We start from the raw sequence: 11,856 nt of genomic DNA, 5'->3' as shown, positions 1-11,856 counted from the left end.
CAATCATACTTATCTTCGTTCAATTTAAGAAATTCTCATATATGATTGTCATATTCGTTTACATAGATTTCTGATCTTAGACATTTCATAAGATTCTTTGAGGTATCCTTTTTCTATATTTTAATCTTGTGCATTTATGAAGTCGTTTGAATTTTTTTTTTTTTAAATGGTATGTTTATATTCTTAATACTAATTCATGATTTTTTTTTTTATTTAACAGGACTAAACCATGGGACATTGTCAACCTTATTATACTATTAATCTTTTGAGGATCACAACACAACTTTTTAAAATTAAAAATTATTGATCAATACATTCAACTAATAAGCATTCATTTCACATAGTGATTTGTGTAATTAGCTATTTTCCACGGGACAAAGGAGTGATGTTGAAGGTAAAGGAATCTCTTATAGGTGAAGAGAGAGAGATTCTTAATTTTTGTTCGTGATCAACAGTTGAGACTTGGAAAATCCTAAAGTTTGATTGTACAAGAATGTTCTAGATTGTTTTCTAGAGAAGCCTTTTGTCTGTATGTGATTCTTAGAATCACCACCCATTTCTTTGTAGAGAGAGTGAGCTTCTTGGATTCATGCCCTCTCTGAGTACCATTTACTCAACAAAGCTACCCACCATCTCTGATGTGTAGGTCATCCGTCCGAGCAATTCTAGCATGCAAGAATTTGTCCATCTGTGCACCCACAATTGATGCATTATAAACATGGGATCAGTTGACATTCAATTGAGGCCATCCATCTGAAACTTAGTTTCTCATTTCTAATCTCTCATTACTAAGAAAACAAAGTCATGTTCACATCATTCTTTCTAGTAGTATACAGAAAGGAAAAATATTCACAACTCCAACAACGTTACCTTCTCAAGTGGCACATAACAAGAATTTCACATATTTTCAAATACAAACACAAACTCTCCCCCCTTGGTCTGCTGTCTCTCGTAATATGTTAGGCTTGATTAGAGTCTCCTGCTAATTACTGTTTTCAAGAATTGACTTCAACGATCCAACCATGGAACTTCTAAACCTGTGAAGACCACAAGTCGCTACTAGAGCAACATAAAAACAAACAACATACTATATTTGAGGGGGAAAAAAAGACAAATAGATATCAATGCAGACCTACCAACAAGATAAGATTATGATAGATATCAACGCAGACCTACTAACAAGAGCAGCTAGTTACATCAAGTTTTAAAGATATTTCAGCTTTGGTTTGCTTGGAAGCACCTTGAGGTTCAAGCACCCACTTAAGTTCACTGCCTCCAAATTTGGCACCTTTGAGAAGTCTGGAACACTAATTAGAGACTTACAGCAGCTGAAAATTAGGAACTTCAAATTTCTAAAATGCTGCAAATTAAAAAGAACAGCTGAACAAGATTTTGATAAATTTCACTTTATGAAAGGCACCTAAAATGGAAACCGACAATAAAAGCATGTATGATGTACTTTTAAATTATCTCCTAATTCTTTAATCCTGCTGTTATGCACATCAAACCAAACAAGTTTCTTTAGACTAGCACCAACCTTAGAGTTGATAAAGGATATTCAGGCCATTCAAGCCACCTTAAATCTTTAGGAAGATATACGGGATCTCCGCTAAGCTGTGCATTTAGAAATAGGAGCAATCTCAGTCTCCTCATATGTGTGAAAGCACTCGGATTGATGTCTAGCTCTACTTGTGTTGGCAAGTCCAGCACTTTGCCTCTAACAGCATTGGTTCCCTATCGAGGAAAAGAAAATAATTATTACTACACTACCCGAATTAGGTAACGGCGTGTAAATTAAAGAAGACAAAATTATCAATGGTGTCATGAGAAGCTCTCACAATATCCTCCAAAAATACTTCAAAAACATCATTGCAGCACCATAATCTACTCCATTTCCCAAGGTCATCTAAACACTCTTGTTTCATGATATCCTGACCCATCAACTGAATCGAGTCATGCATTTGTACTGTTCTCTGATTATGGATGTTCTTTAAAGATCTCTCTATTAAAGTTTGAATCCCAATTAATGTCTTTAAACCACAACCATCAAGAACTGTGGTTACATAATGACTATCCCTCCTCTTAAAGAAGCAAGTAACGTCAAAAAAATATGTCCTCCTCATTGTTTTCCAGCGCACCAAACTTTTTCTTCAGAACATTGTTTATATCTTTATTAGGACTTTCAGCAAGTTTACCTAATGTACTCTCACATTCCCCTCTACTTCTACCACATAAAAGGGACCCAACAACACAATTGCTAAGTGAAGGCCATTAGCATAGCCCAAAATATTATCTATGAAATCCCTGCTTATGTCTTTTATCTAGTTTCTTGGAAAAGCAAATGGACGCAGAAGTTCAAAAGCTTCACCTTGATCCAATGTTTTAATTTCATATACCTGATCTGCCCCATGAAAATTTAGTACATGGTGATCTCTTGTCGTAATGATGATCCTTCTCCCTTTTCCAAACCATTCACTCTGTATCTAATCATCTAACTGGTCCCCATGATCCACACATTCAAGCACAAGTAGAATCTTCTTGCAGCAAAGTCTATCTCATATCAAACCAACACCTCCATCCACACTCAAGACTGCTAAGTTTTCTTTCCAAAATATCTCAGATAAGAGTGCTTTTTGCAAATGAACTGGGCCATCAGGTTTACTAGAAGTTTCTCTAACATTTGCAAGAAAGCCGCACCCACCAAACTGACTAGCCATACTGTTATGGACAGCTTTAGCGATGGTGGTCTTCCCTATACCTCCCAGTTCCCGTATTCCTATCATCCGAACCTCATCCAAGCCTGTACTTAACAACGAGTTTATATTTTCAACCCGGCAACCTATACTGATGGGATACTTGGGCACACTCAGGGGTACTCGTCCTACTATAGTCATGATACTTGTTCTCATTTCCACCAAAACAAAGTAGCAATGAGAATGGGAATAAATGGCAATATACGATCCATCGGACTAACTAAAACCAACACGAAGTAAACAATCACTCTGTAACATTCCAAAACATGACTCTAACGCACTAATCGATGCCATCATATAACAACCAGATTAGAGAATTACCAATTCTTCCACAGGGTCGAACAGGAATACTCTGATTACCCATCGACATAATAATGCCAACCGGACAAATGGGCGGCTTCAATTAGGGCTTGCCTCCATTTCTTCACCTTCTCAGAATCCACCTTTCCCAATTTCTCCTCGTACCAGACCAATGCCTTGCCATAACTCTCTGTCTCTCTCCCCCCCTCCTCAAATCTCCCTTGGCTCCACTCCGTGGAACGCAGGCAACACCAGCTGTCCCCTTGAGCCTCTTCTACTCCATTACCTTCACCGGCTCGTCCAAGCACCACCCGGACGAAGCGTGGTTCTCAGAGAAGACAAGGAGGGCGATTCGGGACTCCTCAATGGCCCTCATGAGCGCGGGCGAGATCTCGTGCCCCGGGCCTCGAGTCGTCGCTGTCGATGGAGGCGCTGATGCCTACTTGAGCCAGAGCCCCGTCGAGGTGAGGGAGGAAGCAGGGGCGGTCGTCCTCGCGTCTGAAGCTGAGAGACGTCGAACGGCCATTTTGCTTCGAAGTTGAAGAAGTATCAGTCCGAATGTTTGATACTGCGCACCTTCTTCTTCTTCTTTGAATTTTTTTCGTGGTTTAAGGGTAATATAAGGGATATCTGTTGGCCATGGATGGAAAAAAAATGCATATTAAGAACTGAAAAACCTTTTTTAACCCAAAAGAATTCTCTGAGAATCGGAATTTCAATGCCATAACAAGATATGGAAGAAAATTGTAAAATGTTTTGTTTTTGGACAATGACTAGCGAAACTACCAAAATTTTTGCGACAATTTAGCAATTATGAGGTTTTAAGAAACTTTTCTGATTTAATATTACTGCCACGCTAGTGGTTAAACTCGAGTTAACATCATTCAAATTACTAGAAGTAAATGATTTCATTCACTGTCGGTGTATGAAAGTTATTACATATACTTACTATCTAGTTCATGAAGAAGCCCGTATGAATTGATCCTTCTTCGGAAAGTTCAAACGCTTGGTCCATTTATTTACTATCTAGTCATGGTTAATCCATACATAATGAGCTTATATCCTGGAGTTCCTGTTTGCGTGAAAGTCAGTTTTTGGGCGAAAATGTCTTTCACACATAAGGGAAAGTATGAACTCTTTCTTTCATGGGCAGAAGTGCCATAATTTGGTATAAAAGGGACACTTAAGTGCCATAATTTACAAAATGTACACTTAAGTGCCACATTCGAAGAAAAATGGATCACTTAAGTGCCATTTTGGTAAAAGTTAAGCCAAAACGCTAATGTGTCAATTTTTTTAGCAAAGCGAGTGCAAAATGATGCCGTTTTGCAAGTTGACGTGACCAAATAATGCAAAAATAGCGTTGTTTTGGGCTAACGTTAAAAAAAAATAATATAAAAATTAATTAAATTAAATTTAGTTAATATATTTAAAAATAATAATTTTAATATTAAAAAATTAAAAAAAGGGGGGGGTGGGGGCACCGACACCCTTGCCCTAGATCGGGAGGCTCGAGGGTGCAAGCTCGGACGATCTGAGCAATCCTCGCCACTCGCTTGCGAAGGTCGCGGCCGCCACCCGCCATGGGTTTGCGACCCTCGCCATCGGCGGCCGAGGTTGCCGGCCTCTTGCTAGGGCCCGGCGGCCCGGTCGAGCCTCCTCCCTCCGTGCGGCGACCCTTCTGGAGACGGCGGGGAGGCCCCTAGCCGGCGATGGTGGCTGCCCGCCTCCCCCCCCCCCTCCCCCTCCCCCCTTTTTTTTTAATTTTAAAATTTTTAAAATTATTATTTTTAAATATTTTAACTAAATTTAATTTTTTAATTTAATTAATTTTTATATTTTTTTTTTACCATGTCAACCCAAAACACACGTTTTTTGCATTATTTGGCCACGTCAGCGTACAAAACGGCATCATTTTACACTCGCTTTGCCGGAAAAATGCAATGTATGCAATTTGACCGATTAGCATTGATTTCATTTTTTACAATTTTGGCACTTAAGTGTATATTTCGTAAATTATGGCACTTAAAAGTATCCATTTCTGCTAAGTTATGCCATTTCAGGGGTCCGCGTTTCTTCTTTCATGGGTGCATCAATCGCTATACCATATTGAAGCAATTTGTCAAGCAAGACGATGATGCCTTGACGGATTAAGTGGAAAAGAAAATCTTAGAGGATCAACTCTTTTAGCTCCAAAGCCCCCCTCATAACACATTCTAGCACTGACAATCAATTTCAAGGTGTTCACACCAATAGCAAGTTTGGGAGAATTTCAAGAAGAGTAGAAGATGAAAATGTGATGGTATCCAACTCTGACCTGAGTGGAAGGTTTCGTTTCCGTCTATAATGTCTGTGATGAAGTGGAACTTGGTGAAGTAAAAAGGCTTGTTGATTACAATGGTGGAGGAAGGACCGATGGCGAAAGCATAGATACATCAAGAGTAGTTGTGATGACTTCGATGATGAAAAGTGGACGCAATAATCAATGCCCAAATACTCATAAATTGAGCCAATCATAGTTGTCATTTTTTGATTTAAGAAATTCTCATTCTTGATTGTCTCGTCCGGTTTTATAGAATGTGATCATTCACATTTCATAGGATGCCCTTGGAGGTCTCTTTTTACCCCATAATAATCATATGAATTTATTGAAGCCTTTTGAAATTTGTGTGATGGTATGTTGAACATGTTGATATTCTAGACTATTTTCTAGAGAAGCCTTTCGTATGTCTTAACAGATTAGTGAATTCAATATTCTTTTATAGGGTCGAACAGGAATATTGTGAATTACCCATCGACATAACAATGCCAACCACGGACAAGTTGGTGGCTTCAATCAGGGCTTTCCTCCCTTTCTTCACCTCTTCTCAGAATCCTCCTTTCCCAATTTCTCCACGTGCCTGGCCAAAGCCTTGCTACAACTCTCTCTCTCTCTCTCCTCAAATCTCCCTCGGCTCCACTCTGTAGAACACGGGCAACGCCGGGTGTCCCCTTGAGCCTCTTCCACTCCATTACTTCCTTCACCAACTCGTCCAGGCACCACCAAGACGAAGCGTAGTCCTCAGAGAAGACGAGCACGGCGATCCGCGACTCCTCGATGGCCTTCGTGAGCGCCAGCGGGATCTCGCGCCCCGGGCCTCAAGTTCTCGCTGTCAATGTAGGCGTTGATGCCGCTGTGAAGCAGAGCCCAGTGGAGGTCATCGAGAAAGCCACGGCGGACGTCCTCGCCTCTGAAGCTGAGGAAGACGTCGAACGGCGATTTCGCATCGGAGGAAGAAGAAGACATGTGACGATCAGTGTGGATTTGTAGACTTGGTCGAGAAATCGATGCTGGCCGAGAAACACCGAACGTGTCCGGAAAAGCGCCCTACCTTTTCTTGTTTTTTCCTTCATTTTTCGCAATGGACCTAACTTTTTTTTTCCCATTCATATTTAAGTTTAAATTGTTTGTTTCGAGGCTCACACAAAAACAATCTGATACCCTAAAAATTTCAAATTTTAGTTTTAGTCCCAACTATATCCTAAATTATTTTTATCCCATAAAAAACCTCCAACTTTATGTTGATTCTAATTCTTTTTTTTTTTGTCTCACAAAAAATCCCGAACTCTGGGTCTAATCTCAATTTTACCTTAAACCTTTCTTGTTTAGTAAACCAATCACAAACTTTTACTTGAATCTCAAATTTGTCACTTTAATTCTCCTTCTGAAATTTCTCTTGACAATTGAGAGATAAGAAACTCCTGAGCAAGTTGTTCTCACATGTTGAAACAAGTGTTTCGAGCGCAAACTCTCCAAGCGTGAGAAATAAAAATTCTCAAGCACAAGAGATGGAAGACTAGGTGCAAAATCAAAGATCCACAAGCAAGATGGAAGGAAGGCTCTCTTAAGGGTAAGATCAGTTGAAAAAAGCCAACCCAATTTCCTCTCATTTTTACCCAAATTTCATATTCAAGAAGATGTATTTTAATGGTAGATTTCTTATTGAATATGAAATTTGGGGAAAAAAGAGTAAAGCAATGATATAAAAGTACTACATTATTAAGGGTGATTTTGGAGTGAAGGTCACTGGGGGTAGTTATGGGATTCAAGTAAAAATTTGTTGTTTTTTTTTATGAGACAAAAAAAAATTATGGTAGAATTGAGATTGGATTTAAAGTTGAAAATTTTTATGGGATAAAAAAGGATTATGGTGGAATTGAGAATGAATTAAGAGTTGGGGTTTTCTATAAGACAAAAAGAAAAAAAAATTCACGAAAGAATCAGAATTGGAGTTAAAGTTTGGGGTTCTCGAGGGAATTACAAGAAAGAAAAACCAGAAAGTGACTATATCTTATTCGCCAAAGTTATTCAGAGAATATTAAAAAAATTAGCTACGCAATTCGTGTATCCCAATAAGTATATCTTGACAGACTGAAATATTTTACATAAGAAATCCAAAGCTCGTGTGTCTTCAGATTTGGGAAAGAATAAAATATCAATTCAAAAATTACACACCAAACTTAGCAACATACCGACTAGGGTCCTAATCGAATATTCTTCGTCACAACTAACTTTATTACGAGTTCGTCCAATGCCTTTTTCTGAAAGGACTTTCTTATTGGGGAAGTAAAGAAAAGCCAATCAGGAAGGAGCTTTGAGAATGTATTATTGTGTTAAAAAAACAGTATAACTATTATGACATTTTGTATGGCATTCAATTAAGTGCCATAACTATTTTTTCGTTCACTTAATTGTGACAAATTTGAAAAATCGATTACTTAAGTACCATCGACAATTTGTCTTGTCAGAAAATTTGATGTGGATGTCAAACATTCTATATGGTACCGACGGTATTTTTGTGATTTTATCGCTCACTTAAGTATCATAAATTTGAAAAATCAATGACTTAAGTGCCACGATTTGAAAAATCAATCACTTAAGTATATCGACAATTTGCCTTGCTAGAAAATCTACAGTCGACCTTGCTCAGATCTGACGAGGGCGCGATGGTCTTTCTTTTGCTTAGTACTAAGCATAGATAAATTTGAATTCGAGAATTTCAGCTCTAATACTATGTGAACTTTTATGAGATCACTGCCAACTTTTCTAAAAACTTATTATTTTAATAGGGAACTTGTTGGCTTGTAAAGAGGGCAGAATGGATTAAGATGAGGTGATCCCATCATATTTGTTTGTGACAACAATGGTAGTTTTCATTAAAATTGTGCAGCAGTGAATAAGCAACTAAGATTATCAACCTATGCATGAGAAAATCAAGATTCACTCATCTTTTGTTTGGCCATTTACTCACTAATTATCAAGATTCACTCATCTTCTGTTTGGCCATTTACTCACTCATTTCATTATATTTTGCTGATATTCATAGGACCTTCTTGACAAAGATAAGGAGTCATTTCTTACTATAAAATCTGGTTTTGGGGGATCCTACTCTATCTCCAGTGAGAAACTCGACTGAAAGGAGCTAAAATTAGGGCTAAACTACTAGGTGACTTCTTAGAACTCAATCACTTTAAAGCTTGCTCTTCGTTAGTCTCGTGTTTGGGATTGCCTTTGATCTCAGAAAAACTGAAGGATGATGACTGTGACTTGGGAATTTGTATATGATATAAGTGTTGCACAAGCTAACTCATAGGACTGCTAAGGAACCTTTTTTATGCTGGTCGATAATGACTAATTAGCATTGTAACACATGGAGTTGTAAATTGTTGGTGCAATAGATTTATCTTGCCCCAGACAGTAATAGAACAAATTGAGGGGAAATGTGCTGCCTTCTTTTGGATAGGCTCTATTATCCATGCTCAAGGGGATAAATTTTATCGGAGCAAGGTGTATCTCCCTATGAAGCAAGGAGGCTTGGATAAAAAGAAATTACTGGAATGGAATAATGCATGTATCCTGACGTATAATTTGGAACATTTTCTTGATCCTACCAGGGCTACTCTGATGGAAGGTATAGTTCTGCTACAGTGCCATTACATGGAATGCAATTAGAGAGAAGGGGCATTTTGTTAGTTGGCATAAATGTGTATGGTATAGTCCCATGTGTATGCAATTAGAATCACCCATTGTCCAGATGCCACCCAGACTCTTTCTTGACGGGGATTTGATTAAAAAAGAAGCAGCTTCATCAAGAGCTTCCCTCCATTTATTCACTCTCTCTGAATCCTTCACATACTTAACTCCATGATTTGCCAGTGCCTTCCTCTTACTTTCCTCAGTTCCACTTTGTAAAATACAGGCATCACAACCTGTTCATTCATCTTCTTGCACTCTATTATCTTCACTAGCTCCTCCAAACACCACAACGATGAAGTGTAGTTCTCCAAGAAAATGCAATGCACGATTCTTTGATTGCCCTCGTGATCAAGGGTGATATTCCTTCTCCCTTCCTCAGTTCCTTGCTATATATGAACGGCCTTATGCTAGCCGGATCCAAGGCCTTGCATAGATGACCTACAAAGTTGTTGTGGATGTCTTTGCCTCTAAAATTAAGGAAGTCATCATAATTTCCTCTGGGCCTGTTTTCTCCTCTTAGCCTCGTTGTCATAATGCATGTATTTAGAACGCTTCATGCAACTTGACGCCAAAGAAAATCCATTCCTTCCCAGAATTCGTGTTTGCAGGAAGGTCAAATTTATCAGAACAGCGTATGATATCCTTGCTTTTGTCTTTTATCTGGTTTCTTGGAAAAGCATATGAACTCAGAAATTCAAGAGCTTCACCTTGATCTGGTGGTTTAACTTCATATACCTGATCTATCCCGTGAGAAGTCAGTGCATGTTTATCTATTGCAGTAATGATCCTGCACCTTTTTCCAAACCATTCACATTTTCTACCTTATGCATTCAACTTATCCCCATGAGCACATCATCAAGCACAAGCAGAATTTTCTTGCAACGAAGTCTATCTCATATAAGATTAACACCTCCATCCACACTATCAGGTTTATTGGAAGTTTCTCTAGCATTTCCAAGAAAGCTACACCTACCGAACTGATTAGTGGTGCTGTTATAGACAGCTTTACCAATAGTGGTCTTCCTTATACCTCCAGTTCCCCATATTCCTATCCTCTGAACATGATCCGAGCCCGTATTTAACAACGATTTTACTTTTCTCTACCCAGCAACCCACGCTGACAGGATACTTGGCAACACTCTAGGGTACTTATCCTACTATAGTCGAGATACTTGGTCTCATATCGGCCACAACAAAGTAGCAAAGGGACTGAGATAAATGACAATATACGATCCACTGAACTAAATAAAATAACATGAAAAGAAAAACAATCACCCCGTAACATTCCAAAACATGACTCTTAACAAAATAATCGATCCCATCATGTTTCAACAGATTATAGAATCCCATATTCTTTTAAAGGGTTGAACAGGAGTACTCTGACACCCATGGATATAATGCCAACCGGACATATTGGCTTGTCTGCATTTCTTCACCTTCTCATAATCCTTTCCCAATTTCTCCTTGTGCCTGGCCAATGCCTTGCCATAGCTCTCTGTTTGCCCTCAAATCTCCCTTGACTCGACTCTATAGAACACGGGCAACGCCAGCTATCCCTTGAGCCTCTTACACTACATTACCTTCATCAGCGTCCAAGCACTGCCAAGACGAAGTGTAGTTCTTGGAGAAGATGAGCACGGTGATTTGCCCCTCCACGATGGCCTTCGTGAGCACCAGCGAGATATTGTTCCCAGGCCTCAAGTCCTCACTGTCAATGTAGGCGTTGATGCCGCCATGAAGCATAGCCCTGTGGAGGGAAGCAAGGAAGCCATGGCAGACCCCTCGCCTCTGAAGCTTGAGGAAGATGTCGTACGGCCATTTTGCTTCAGAAGAAGAAGACGACATTGGAAGATAGAATGACTAAGGCTTCATTGGAATGGGAGGCTCCGGATGTTATCGTGGCGGGTCAACTCAATAAAACTGCACGAAGTTGGAGTTAATAGCACGCAGCACAATGTTGAAAGATATTTCCTTTTTTTTCTTCCCATGTTCTACACTGAAAACAAACCAATCCTAGGAACTTATCATACAAGTCCTATGCAGCCTTGAAAGATAAACTACTGTCCTCAATGAGGACGAACTCCCTGGCATCTCTCCTCCAAGAGGAACATTTCGGTAGAGAAATTCGGGAAAAACAACACTTCTGTTATATCAGTAAATTGTTAAAAATCCCCAAGTTTGCAATAAGTCCAAGTGGAAGAGTTTGACACGAGCCTATTTCTTGTAATTGAACCAAAGCTTGAGAACTATAATAATTAGACATATTGATACTTGCTTCCATTATATACAATACACGCGATAGAATCATTCCCTTGCAAGCGTTGTAGCCACCCGTATTACATATACGTGCAGAATTGTATTACATTAGATTTGTTTGTTTGTCTAGATTTTTCAGCTCTAGCATTATTCATATACAGTGTCCCTAGCATAAACTCCGTATCAACGGGTGTGCATGTGCCGCACACACAAACCTCAATTGAAAAGCAAGCCATTTTCAATCCTTCCTGGATTGATTCGCTCGAACTATCTTCCTCTACTCAATTGCTATCTTGTCAATCTTCTTTTCCTTTAAAACATCTTTTTGGGTGCTTATTTGATTATCTTCGTGCTCTAGCCACCGCTATTAAATATAGGTGCAAAATCACCTTATGTTAATTTGTTTGTTTATCTAGTAATAGGTTAATATCACGAAAAAAACTCAAACTAGTACACTTATGCCAAATTTAACCCCAAATTAATTTTTTGATCATCAAAAATCCCAAACTGGTCATCTGTGATAAATTTATC

The 11,856-nt window shown here is 38.9% G+C and overlaps 1 long non-coding RNA gene across 1 annotated transcript; it reads right to left on the bottom strand.

Moving 5' to 3' along the window:
* Nucleotides 1-388: 388 nt before the first annotated feature.
* Nucleotides 389-3,752, bottom strand: LOC120286796. Its single transcript, XR_005545509.1, has 2 exons — nt 3,075-3,752; nt 389-1,734 (listed from the first exon to the last, which is right to left on the bottom strand). It is a non-coding gene; the product is annotated as an uncharacterized LOC120286796 (long non-coding RNA).
* Nucleotides 3,753-11,856: the final 8,104 nt, after the last annotated feature.

The sequence above is a fragment of the Eucalyptus grandis genome, chromosome 8 (genome assembly GCF_016545825.1).
Source record: "Eucalyptus grandis isolate ANBG69807.140 chromosome 8, ASM1654582v1, whole genome shotgun sequence".
Lineage (NCBI taxonomy): Eukaryota > Viridiplantae > Streptophyta > Magnoliopsida > Myrtales > Myrtaceae > Eucalyptus > Eucalyptus grandis.
This window is presented reverse-complemented; position numbering and strand designations above follow the sequence as displayed.